The sequence below is a fragment of the Arachis stenosperma genome, chromosome 1, assembly GCF_014773155.1.
Source record: "Arachis stenosperma cultivar V10309 chromosome 1, arast.V10309.gnm1.PFL2, whole genome shotgun sequence".
In the NCBI taxonomy this organism is placed as follows: domain Eukaryota; kingdom Viridiplantae; phylum Streptophyta; class Magnoliopsida; order Fabales; family Fabaceae; genus Arachis; species Arachis stenosperma.
Window position 1 is genome coordinate 29,393,303 of NC_080377.1, and position 11,450 is coordinate 29,404,752.

The window sequence follows — 11,450 nt, forward strand, 5'->3', positions numbered from 1 at the left end:
GAGGCTTCTGTTGATCTTTCCATGAGAAATTGGGATGATTCCTCCATGAAGGATTATAGGTGTTTCCAAAGGATTCTCCCATGTAATTCACCTCTTCCATTGCAGGATTCTCAGGGTCATAAGCTTCTCCTTCAGAGGAGGCTTCTTTAACACTTCTAGATGCATCTTGCAATCCAGTCAGATTCTGAGAAATCATATTGACTTGCTGAGTAAATATTTTGTTCTGAGCTAATATGGCATTCAGAGTATCAATCTCAAGAACTTCTTTCTTCTGAGTCACCGCATTATTTACAGGATTTCTTTCAGATGTTTATATGAACTGGTTATTTAGAACCATCTCAATGAGTTCCTGGGCTTCTACAAGTGTTTTCAGATGAAGGGATCCACCAGCATAATGATCCAATGACATCATTGACATTTCAGATAGACCATCATAGAATATACATATGATGCTCCATTTTGGAAACATGTCAGAAGGACACCTTTTGGTTAATTGCTTGTATCTTTCCCAAGCTTCAAAGAGGGATTCACCTTCCTTCTGTATGAAGGTTTGGATGTCCACTCTGAGCTTACTCATCTTTTGAGGTAGAAAGAATTTGGTCAAGAAAGCATTGACCAGCTTGTCCCAAGAGTTCAGGCTTTCTCTAGGTTGTGAGTCCAGCCATGTCCTAGCTCTGTCTCTTACAGCAAAGGGGAAAAGCATAAGTCTATAGACCTCGGGTATCAATCCCATTAGTCTTAACAGTATCACAGATCTGCAAGAATTCGAATAAGAACTAATGAGGATCTTCTGATGGAAGTCCATGAAACTTGCAGTTCTGCTGCATTAGAGAAACCAATTAAGGCTTAAGCTCAAAGTTGTTTGCTCCAATGGCAGGAATTGAGATGCTTCTTCCATAGAAGTTGGAAGTTGGTGTAACATAGTCACCAAGCATCTTTCTTGCATCTCGGGCATTGTTGTTATTTTTGGCTGCCATGTCTTCTTTTTTGAAAATTTCTATCAGGTCCTCTCTAGAGAGTTGTGCTTTAGCTTCTCTTAGCTTCCTCTTCAAAGTCCTTTTAGGTTCAGGATCAGCTTCAACAAGGATGTTTTTATCCCTGTTCCTGCTCATATAAAATAAAAAGAGAACAGAAAAGAAGAGAAATCCTCTATGTCACAATAATATAGAGATTCCTTTATGTGAGTAGAAGAAGAGAAGAAGAGAACCAGAGGTCCCCAGCATGGTAACAGCTTCCACATATATAATACATAATAATAGAGGAAAGCCGAAGGCAATCCTAGAACTTCCTCCAGATAATTCAAAGCTTATGAACAAGCTAAACCAAAAAGGGCATCTGACTAAAGATTCTTCAGTCTATCTAATACTTCCCTTTCCAATTCCTTCAAACCTCCCAACCACCAGCAGGAGTATATTATAGCAAACACAGTTATATCAGACAAAGAATATACAAATAGGAGCAGTTAAGACATTTAGACAATTAGCAAGTAATATGCAGTCAAATAGGCAATCTCAAACAATTCACATAGTATGCATATGATGAATGCCTGTCCCTAGTGGCTGATAATATCATCTTGTCGGTTATAGAGCCAACCCGACAAGTCCTGGTCGCTAACCATTGGACTGTCCCTCTGTCGCGCATCCCCAACTCGAGTTATACTCGTTATAAACTTGATCATAAACATGATCCATATCCATCACCCTCACTGGTGAATATTTCGGGGGCGAGCTCATCCGGGTCTTTCACAGTGCCCGGCCACACTTACGACATAGGGTCAACAGAGTCTCGAGCCTCCACCTGGAGCACGTGGTGGCTAGCCACTGCTTCCTCCCAGGGATCTCGTGCCTCTGATAGTGGAAGTGCAAATCTCAATTATCAATAATTCAGCATAAACATGCATGAATTCTCATCCATGGATCAACATCCATATCAGCCATCCGGCTCACGGTTCAGTCCAGAACCAGCCAATATTCATATCATACACAGCCTTTCCGGCTCACGGTTAAATCCATAACCAGCCGTTTCATTAACAATTATAGCCTTTCGGCCCATGGCATAACAAGCACTTCCACCACCATCCTCCGCATCTCACATAATCATCTTGATCCTCATTGATCATTCATTTTTCCCTTGCTTCACTGCAAGTTACCTCATTCACTAGCCCCTTTTTAACAGCTAGGCATGTCATAATGATTTAAGACATAAATGGTGAGATCGGAGGCTTAGAAGTATGAGATTTGGCTTTTAAAACTCAAAAATCAACTTTGGGATGAAAATAGGGCCACGCGTACGCGCACTCCACGCGCACGCGTGGATGGTCTCAAAAACTCATCGACCCGTAAGCATCATGCACGCTAACGCGTGGATTAAAAATTTGCCAATCGACGCGCACGCGTCAACCACGCGTACGCGTGGGCGCTCTCTGCCCCAGCCACAAAGCTGGCACGGTTCTGGCACAACTCTCTGGAAAATGGCTGGGCATTGGGTGCAGCACCATCGGCGCGCCCGCGCACACCACGCGTATGCGTGGATGGCGTTTTCTGGAAGATCGGCGCGTACGCGCCAAGTGCGCCCACGCGCAAGGGGTCATTCTGCTAAAAATTTTCTAAGTTAAAAGCTGCAGAATTCACAGATTTAAACCCCAATCTTCCAACGGACATAACTTCCTCATTTTAAATCGTTTCTCACTCGTTCTTTGAACGGCATGGACATCCCGGATCCAATTTCATTTCTAAACAGATTTGGTACAAAACAGAGATCCGTAGTTGGTGCACGAAATTGTGATCACTACAACTTCGCACAACTAACCAGCAAGTGCACTGGGTCGTCCAAGTAATACCTTACGCGAGTAAGGGTCGATCCCACGGAGATTGGTGGTATGAAGCAAGCTATGGTCATCTTGTAAATCTCAGTCAGGCAGACTCAAATGTATAATGGTGATGAACGAAAATAACATAAAAGATAAAGATAGTGATACTTATGTATATCATTGGTGTAAGAGCTTCAGACAAGCGTATGAAGATGCCTTCCCTTCCGTCTCTCTGCTTTCCTACTGTCTTCATCCAATCCTTCTTACTCCTTTCCATGGCAAGCTCGTGTAGGGTCTCACTGTTGTCAGCAGCTACCTCCCATCCTCTCAGTGAAAGCGATTGCATATGTCCTGTCACGGCATAGCGGAATTCAGCTGTCGGTTCTCGGTCAGGCCGGAATAATATCCATCGATACTTTTGCATCTGTCACCAGACGCCCCGCCTGCTAGGAGTTTGAAGCACGTCACAGTCATTCAATCATTGAATCCTACTCAGAATACCACAGACAAGGTTTAGACCTTCCGGATTCTCTTGAATGCCGCCATCAGGTCCTGCCTATACCACGAAGATTCCGAAGAATCCAAGAGATATTCACTAAGCCTCAGATGCTTGTAGAACAAGAATGGTTGTCAGTCACCTTGTTCATGGGTGATAATGGTGATGGGCGTCAATCATCACCTTCATCAAGTTGAAGAACAAGTGATATCTTGGACAAAGAACAAGCGGAATTGAATGGAAGAACAATAGTAATTGCATTAATACTCGAGGTACAGCAGAGCTCCACACCTTAATCTATGGTGTGTAGAAACTCCACCGTTGAAAATACATAAGAACAAGGTCTAGGCATGGCCGAATGGCCAGCCTCCCAATGAGGGTTCAATCATCAAAACATGATCAAAAGATAGATCAAAATACAATAGTAAAAGGTCCTATATATAGAAAACTAGTAGTCTAGGGTGTACATAGATGAGTAAATGACATAAAAATCCACTTCCGGGCCCACTTGGTGTGTGCTTGGGCTGAGCAATGAAGGAATTTCGTGTAGAGACGTTTTCTGGAGTTAAACGCCAGCTTTTAATCCAGTTTGGGCGTTTAACTCCCAATTAGGTACCAGTTCCGGCGTTTAACGCTGGGAATTCTTGGGGTGACTTTGAACGCCGGTTTGGGCCATCAAATCTTGGGCAAAGTATGGACTATCATATATTGCTGGAAAGCCCAGGATGTCTACTTTCCAACGCCATTGAGAACGCGCCAATTGGGCTTCTGTAGCTCCAGAAAATCCACTTCGAGTGCAGGGAGGTCAGAATCCAACAGCATCTGTAGTCCTTTTCAGTCTCTGGATCAGATTTTTGCTCAGATCCCTCAATTTCAGCCAAAAAATACCTGAAATCACAGAAAAACACACAAACTCATAGTAAAGTCCAGAAAAGTGAATTTTAACTAAAAACTAATAAAAATATAATAAAAACTAACTAAAAGATACTAAAAACATACTAAAATCAATGCCAAAAAGCGTACAAATTATCCGCTCATCACAACACCAAACTTAAATTGTTGCTTGTCCCCAAGCAACTGAAAATCAAATAAGATAAAAGAAGAGAATATACTATAGACTCCAAATCATCAATGAAACTAAGCTCCAAATTAGATGAGCGGGACTAGTAGCTTTTTGCCTCCGAACAGTTTTGGCATCTCACTTTATCCTTTGAAATTCAGAATGATTGGCTTCTTTAGGAACTCAGAATCCAGATAGTGTTATTGATTCTCCTAGTTAAGTATGATGATTCTTGAACACAGCTACTTATTGAGTCTTGGCTGTGGCCCAAAGCACTCTGTCTTCCAGTATTACCACCGGATACATACATGCCACAGACACATAATTGGGTGAACCTTTTCAGATTGTGACTCAGCTTTGCTAAAGTCCCCAATTAGAGGTGTCCAGGGTTCTTAAGCACACTCTTTTTGCCTTGGATCACAACTTTTTTTCTTTCTTTTTCTTTTCTTTTCTTTTTCTTTCTTTTTTTTTTTTTTCGTTTTTCTGTTTCTCTTCTTTTTTTTTTGTTTTTTTGTATTCACTGCTTTTTCTTGCTTCAAGAATCATTTTTATGATTTTTCAGATCCTCAGTAACATGTCTCCTTTTTCATCATTCTTTCAAGAGCCAACAACTTTAACATTCATGAACCACAAATTCAAAAGACATATGCACTGTTCAAGCATACATTCAGAAAACAAAAGCATTGCCACCACATCAAACTAATTAAGCTAGTTTTAAAGATGAATTTGAAATCCTGTACTTCTTGTTCTTTTGTGATAAAAACAGTTTTCATTTAAGAAAGGTGATGGATTCATATTCATAGCTTTAAGGCATAGACACTAAGACACTAATGATCATAAGACACAAACATGGATAAACATAAAGCACTAAAATTCGAAAAACGGAAAAATAAAGAACAAGGAGATTAAAGAACGGGTCCACCTTAGTGATGGCGGCTCTTTCTTTCTCTTGAAGATCCTATGGAGTGCTTGAGCTCCTCAATGTCTCTTCCTTGTCTTTGTTGCTCCTCTCTCATGATCCTTTGATCTTCTCCAATTTCATGGAGGAGGATGGCATGTTCTTGGTGCTCCACCCTTAGTTGTCCCATGTTAGAACTTAATTCTCCTAGGGAGGTGTTCAGTTGCTCCCAATAGTCTTATGGAGGAAAGTGCATCCCTTGAGGTATCTCAGGGATCTCTTGATGAGAGGGGTCTCTTGTTTGCTCCATCTTCTTCTTAGTGATGGGCTTGAGGTCATGCCTTCTCAGTTGAACCGGCTTTGGATGCCATAAATGGTTATGGAAAAACAAAAAGCAATGCTTTTACCACACCAAACTTAAAAGGTTTGCTCGTCCTCGAGCAAAAGAAGAAGAAGAGAGAGAGTGGTGGGGTTGGTGGGGATCCTGTGGGGTCCACAGATCCTGAGGTGTCAAGGAAAAGTCATCCCTGCACCAAATGGCATCAAAATCCACGTTTTGAGCCATTTCTGGCGTTAAACGCCGGGCTGGTGCCCATTCCTGGCGTTTAACGCCAGGTTGTAGCCCTTTTCTGGCGTTTAACGCCAGTCTGGTGCCCCTTTTTGGCGTTAAACGCCCAGAATGGTGCCAGACTGGGCGTTAAACGCCCAACTGCTAGGCTTACTGGCGTTTAAACGCCAGCAGCTTCTTCCTCCAGGGTGTGCTGTTTTTCTTCCTGTTTTTCATTCTGTTTTTGCTTTTTCAATGGATTTTGTGACTTCTTATGATCATCAACCTACAAAAAAGATAAAATAACAAAAGAAAATAGTTAACTATAAAACATTGGGTTGCCTCCCAACAAGCGCTTCTTTAATGTCATTAGCTTGACAGAGGACTCTCATGGAGCCTCAGAAATACTCAGAACCGTGTTGGAACCTCCCAACACCAAACTTAGAGTTTGAATGTGGGGGTTCAACACCAAACTTAGAGTTTGGTTGTGGCCTCCCAACACCAAACTTAGAGTTTGACTGTGGGGGCTCTGCTTGGCTCTGTTTGAGAGAAGCTCTTCATGCTTCCTCTCCATGATGATAGAGGGATGTCCTTGGGCCTTAAACACCAAGGATTCTTCATTCACTTGAATGATCAACTCTCCTCTATCAACATCAATCACAGCCTTTGCTGTGGCTAGGAAGGGTCTGCCAAGGATGATGGATTCATCCATGCACTTCCCAGTCTCTAGGACTATGAAATCAGTAGGGATGTAATGGTCTTCAATCTTCACCAAAACATTCTCTACAAGTCCATGAGCTTGTTTTCTTGAATTGTCTGCCATCTCTAATGAGATTCTTGCAGCTTGCACCTCAAAGATCCCTAATTTCTCCATTACAGAGAGGGGCATGAGGTTTACACTTGACCCTAAGTCACACAAGGCCTTCTTGAAGGTCATGGTGCCTATGGTACAAGGTATAGAAAACTTCCCAGGATCCTGCCTCTTTTGAGGCAGTTTCTGCCTAGACAAGTCATCCAGTTCTTTGGTGAGCAAAGGTGGTTCATCCTCCCAAGTCTCATTTCCAAATAACTTGTCATTTAGCTTCATGATTGCTTCAAGGTATTTAGCAACTTGCTCTTCAGTGACATATTCATCCTCTTCAGAGGAAGAATACTCATCAGAGCTCATGAATGGCAGAAGTAAGTCCAATGGAATCTCTATGGTCTCATTTTGAGCCTCAGATTCCCATTGTTCCTCATTGAGGAACTCAGAGGAGATTGGTACAGGCCCACTGAGGTCTTCCTCAGTGGCGTCCTCCTCCTCTCTTTCCTCTCCATATTCGGCCATGTCTATGGCTTTGCACTCTCCTCTTGGATTTTCTTCTGTATTACTTGGGAGAGTGCTAGGAGGGAGTTCAGTAACTTTCTTGCTCAGCTGACCTACTTGTCCTTCCAAATTTCTGATGGAGGACCTTGTTTCATTCATGAAACTTTGAGTGGTCTTTATTAGATCAGAGACCATTGTTGCTAAGTCAGAAGTATTCTGCTTAGAACTCTCTGTCTGTTGCTGAGAAGATGATGGAAAAGGCTTGCCATTGCTAAACCTGTTTCTTCCACCATTATTGTTATTGAAACCTTGTTGAGGTCTCTCTTGATTCTTCCATGAGAAATTGGGGTGATTTCTCCATGGAGAATTGTAGGTGTTTCCATAGGGTTCTCCTAGGTAATTCACCTCTTCCATTGAAGGGTTCTCAGGATCATAGGCTTCTTCCTCAGATGAAGCTTCCTTAGTACTGCTTGGTGCATTTTGCATTCCAGACAGACTTTGAGAAATCAAATTGACTTGTTGAGTCAATATCTTGTTCTGAGCCAATATGGCATTCAGAGTGTCAATCTCAAGAACTCCTTTCTTCTGACTAGTCCCATTGTTCACAGGATTTCTTTCAGAAGTGTACATGAATTGGTTATTTGCAACCATTTCAATCAATTCTTGAGCTTCTGCAGGCGTCTTCTTCAGATGAAGAGATCCTCCAGCAGAGCTATCCAAAGACATCTTGGATAGTTCAGAGAGACCATCATAGAAAATACCTATGATGCTCCATTCAGAAAGCATGTCTGAAGGACATCTTCTGATTAATTGTTTGTATCTTTCCCAAGCTTCATAGAGGGATTCTCCATCCTTCTGTCTGAAGGTTTGGACTTCCACTCTAAGCTTACTCCATCTTTGTGGTGGAAAGAACTTTGCCAAGAAGGCATTGACTAGCTTTTCCCAAGAGTCCAGGCTTTCCTTAGGTTGAGAGTCCAACCATGTCCGAGCTCTGTCTCTTACAGCAAAAGGGAATAGCATCAGTCTATAGACCTCAGGGTCAACCCCATTAGTCTTGACTGTGTCACAGATTTGCAAGAATTCAGCTAAGAACTGATGAGGATCTTCCATTGGAAGTCCATGGAACTTGCAATTCTGTTGCATTAGAGAAACTAATTGAGGCTTAAGCTCAAAGTTGTTTGCTCTAATGGCAGGGATAGAGATGCTTCTCCCCTAAAAGTCGGGAGTAGGTGCAGTAAAGTCACCCACCACCTTCCTTGCATTGTTTGCATTGTTGTTGTTTTCGGCTGCCATGTGTTCTTCTTCTTTGAAGAATTCGGTCAGCTTCAACAAGAATGCCTTTGTCTTTGTTCCTGCTCATATGAAAGAGAAGAAAACAAGAAAATATGGAATCCTCTATGTCACAGTATAGAGATTCCTTGAGGTGTCAGAGGAAAAGAAAAGTAGAAGACAGAAGTAGAAAATTCGAACTTATCAAAGAAGATGGAGTTCGAATTTTGCATTAAGAGATAGTGTTAGTCCAAAAGTAGAAGGATGTGAGAAGAAGGGAAGTAATTTTCGAAAATTAAGTAAAAGATTTTGAAATCATTTTGAAAAACACTTAATTGATTTTCGAAAATAAGAGTGGAAAAGAAATCAAGTGATTTTTGAAAAAGATTTTGAAATTAGAAATCAAAAAGATTTGATTGAAAACTTATTTTGAAAAAGATGTGATTAAAAAGATTTGATTGAAAAGTTATGGTTTTAAAAAGATATGATTGAAAAGATATGATTTGAAAACAATTTTAAAAAGATTTGATTTGAAAATAATTTAAAAAGATTTGATTTTAAAAATTAATGACTTGCCTAACAAGAAAAGATATGATTCAAACATAAAACCTTCCTCAACAGAAAAGGCAAAAAATGTTCAATCAAATCATTAATTGTTAGTAAGTATCTTTGAAAAAGGAAAGAAATTGATTTTGAAAACATTTGATTGAAAAGATTTGATTTGAAAAAGATTTGATTTTGAAAAACTGAAAAAAAATTGATTTGAAAACAAAATCTTCCCCCTTGTGCCATCCTGGCGTTAAACGCCCAGAATGGTGCACATTCTGGCGTTTAACGCCCAAACTACTACCCTTTTGGGCGTTAAACGCCCAGCCAGGCACCCTGGCTGGCGTTTAAACGCCAGTCTGTCTTCTTCACTGGGCATTTCTGAATGCCCAGCTTTTCTGTGTGATTCCTCTGCAGTATGTTCTGAATCTTCAATTCTCTGTATTATTGACTTGAAAAGACACAAATTAAAAATATTTTTGGATTTTTAATAAGAAGGAATAATCAAAATGCAACTAAAATCAAATAACAATGCATGTAAGACACCAAACTTAGCAGTTTGTATACCATTGACACTAACAAAATGAGAATGCATATAACAGAACACTCAAGTCAATAGAATTCAAAGATCAAAACAAGAAAATCATCAAGAACAACTTGAAGATTAATTAAGACATATGCAAAAAATTCGAAAAATGCAAGAAGAACAGAAACATGCAATTGACACCAAACTTAAGATGAGACTCTAGACTCAAACAAGAAATATTTTTGGATTTTATGGTTTTGTAATTTTTTTGGCTTTTTTTCGAACATTAAGTGAAAAGGAAAATAAAGGTATCAAAATTCTTAATGAGAATTCCAGGAATCATGCAATGTTAGTCTAAAGCTTTAGTCTAAAGGAATTAGACATGGCCGGCTAAGCTTCAGCAGGACATTGCATTCAAGAGCTAAATTGATGAGAATCAATCAGCCTTGGTGATGATAAGAACATCACCTTGAAACACTAGAATTCACTCTTAAGAACTCTGAAAAATAAAAAATACCTAATCTAAGCAACAAGATGAACCGTCAGTTGTCCATACACAAGAACAATCCCCGGCAACGGCGCCAAAAACTTGGTGCACGAAATTGTGATCACTACAACTTCGCACAACTAACCAGCAAGTGCACTGGGTCGTCCAAGTAATACCTTACGCGAGTAAGGGTCGATCCCACGGAGATTGGTGGTATGAAGCAAGCTATGGTCATCTTGTAAATCTCAGTCAGGCAGACTCAAATGTATAATGGTGATGAACGAAAATAACATAAAAGATAAAGATAGTGATACTTATGTATATCATTGGTGTAAGAGCTTCAGACAAGCGTATGAAGATGCCTTCCCTTCCGTCTCTCTGCTTTCCTACTGTCTTCATCCAATCCTTCTTACTCCTTTCCATGGCAAGCTCGTGTAGGGTCTCACTGTTGTCAGCAGCTACCTCCCATCCTCTCAGTGAAAGCGATTGCATATGTCCTGTCACGGCATAGCGGAATTCAGCTGTCGGTTCTCGGTCAGGCCGGAATAATATCCATCGATACTTTTGCATCTGTCACCAGACGCCCCGCCTGCTAGGAGTTTGAAGCACGTCACAGTCATTCAATCATTGAATCCTACTCAGAATACCACAGACAAGGTTTAGACCTTCCGGATTCTCTTGAATGCCGCCATCAGGTCCTGCCTATACCACGAAGATTCCGAAGAATCCAAGAGATATTCACTAAGCCTCAGATGCTTGTAGAACAAGAATGGTTGTCAGTCACCTTGTTCATGGGTGAGAATGGTGATGGGCGTCAATCATCACCTTCATCAAGTTGAAGAACAAGTGATATCTTGGACAAAGAACAAGCGGAATTGAATGGAAGAACAATAGTAATTGCATTAATACTCGAGGTACAGCAGAGCTCCGCACCTTAATCTATGGTGTGTAGAAACTCCACCGTTGAAAATACATAAGAACAAGGTCTAGGCATGGCCGAATGGCCAGCCTCCCAATGAGGGTTCAATCATCAAAACATGATCAAAAGATAGATCAAAATACAATAGTAAAAGGTCCTATATATAGAAAACTAGTAGTCTAGGGTGTACATAGATGAGTAAATGACATAAAAATCCACTTCCGGGCCCACTTGGTGTGTGCTTGGGCTGAGCAATGAAGGAATTTCGTGTAGAGACGTTTTCTGGAGTTAAACGCCAGCTTTTAATCCAGTTTGGGCGTTTAACTCCCAATTAGGTACCAGTTCCGGCGTTTAACGCTGGGAATTCTTGGGGTGACTTTGAACGCCGGTTTGGGCCATCAAATCTTGGGCAAAGTATGGACTATCATATATTGCTGGAAAGCCCAGGATGTCTACTTTCCAACGCCATTGAGAACGCGCCAATTGGGCTTCTGTAGCTCCAGAAAATCCACTTCGAGTGCAGGGAGGTCAGAATCCAACAGCATCTGTAGTCCTTTTCAGTCTCTGGATCAGATTTTTGCTCAGAT

At 41.0% G+C, this 11,450-nt stretch overlaps 2 non-coding genes across 2 annotated transcripts; both read left to right on the top strand.

Moving 5' to 3' along the window:
* The first annotated feature begins 467 nt into the window (after window positions 1-467).
* Window positions 468-571, top strand: LOC130950068 (small nucleolar RNA R71). The gene has a single exon (XR_009073516.1). It is a non-coding gene; the product is annotated as a small nucleolar RNA R71 (small nucleolar RNA).
* Window positions 572-7,896: 7,325 nt separating this feature from the next.
* On the top strand, window positions 7,897-8,004 carry LOC130951174 (small nucleolar RNA R71). Its single transcript, XR_009073855.1, has one exon. It is a non-coding gene; the product is annotated as a small nucleolar RNA R71 (small nucleolar RNA).
* Window positions 8,005-11,450: the final 3,446 nt, after the last annotated feature.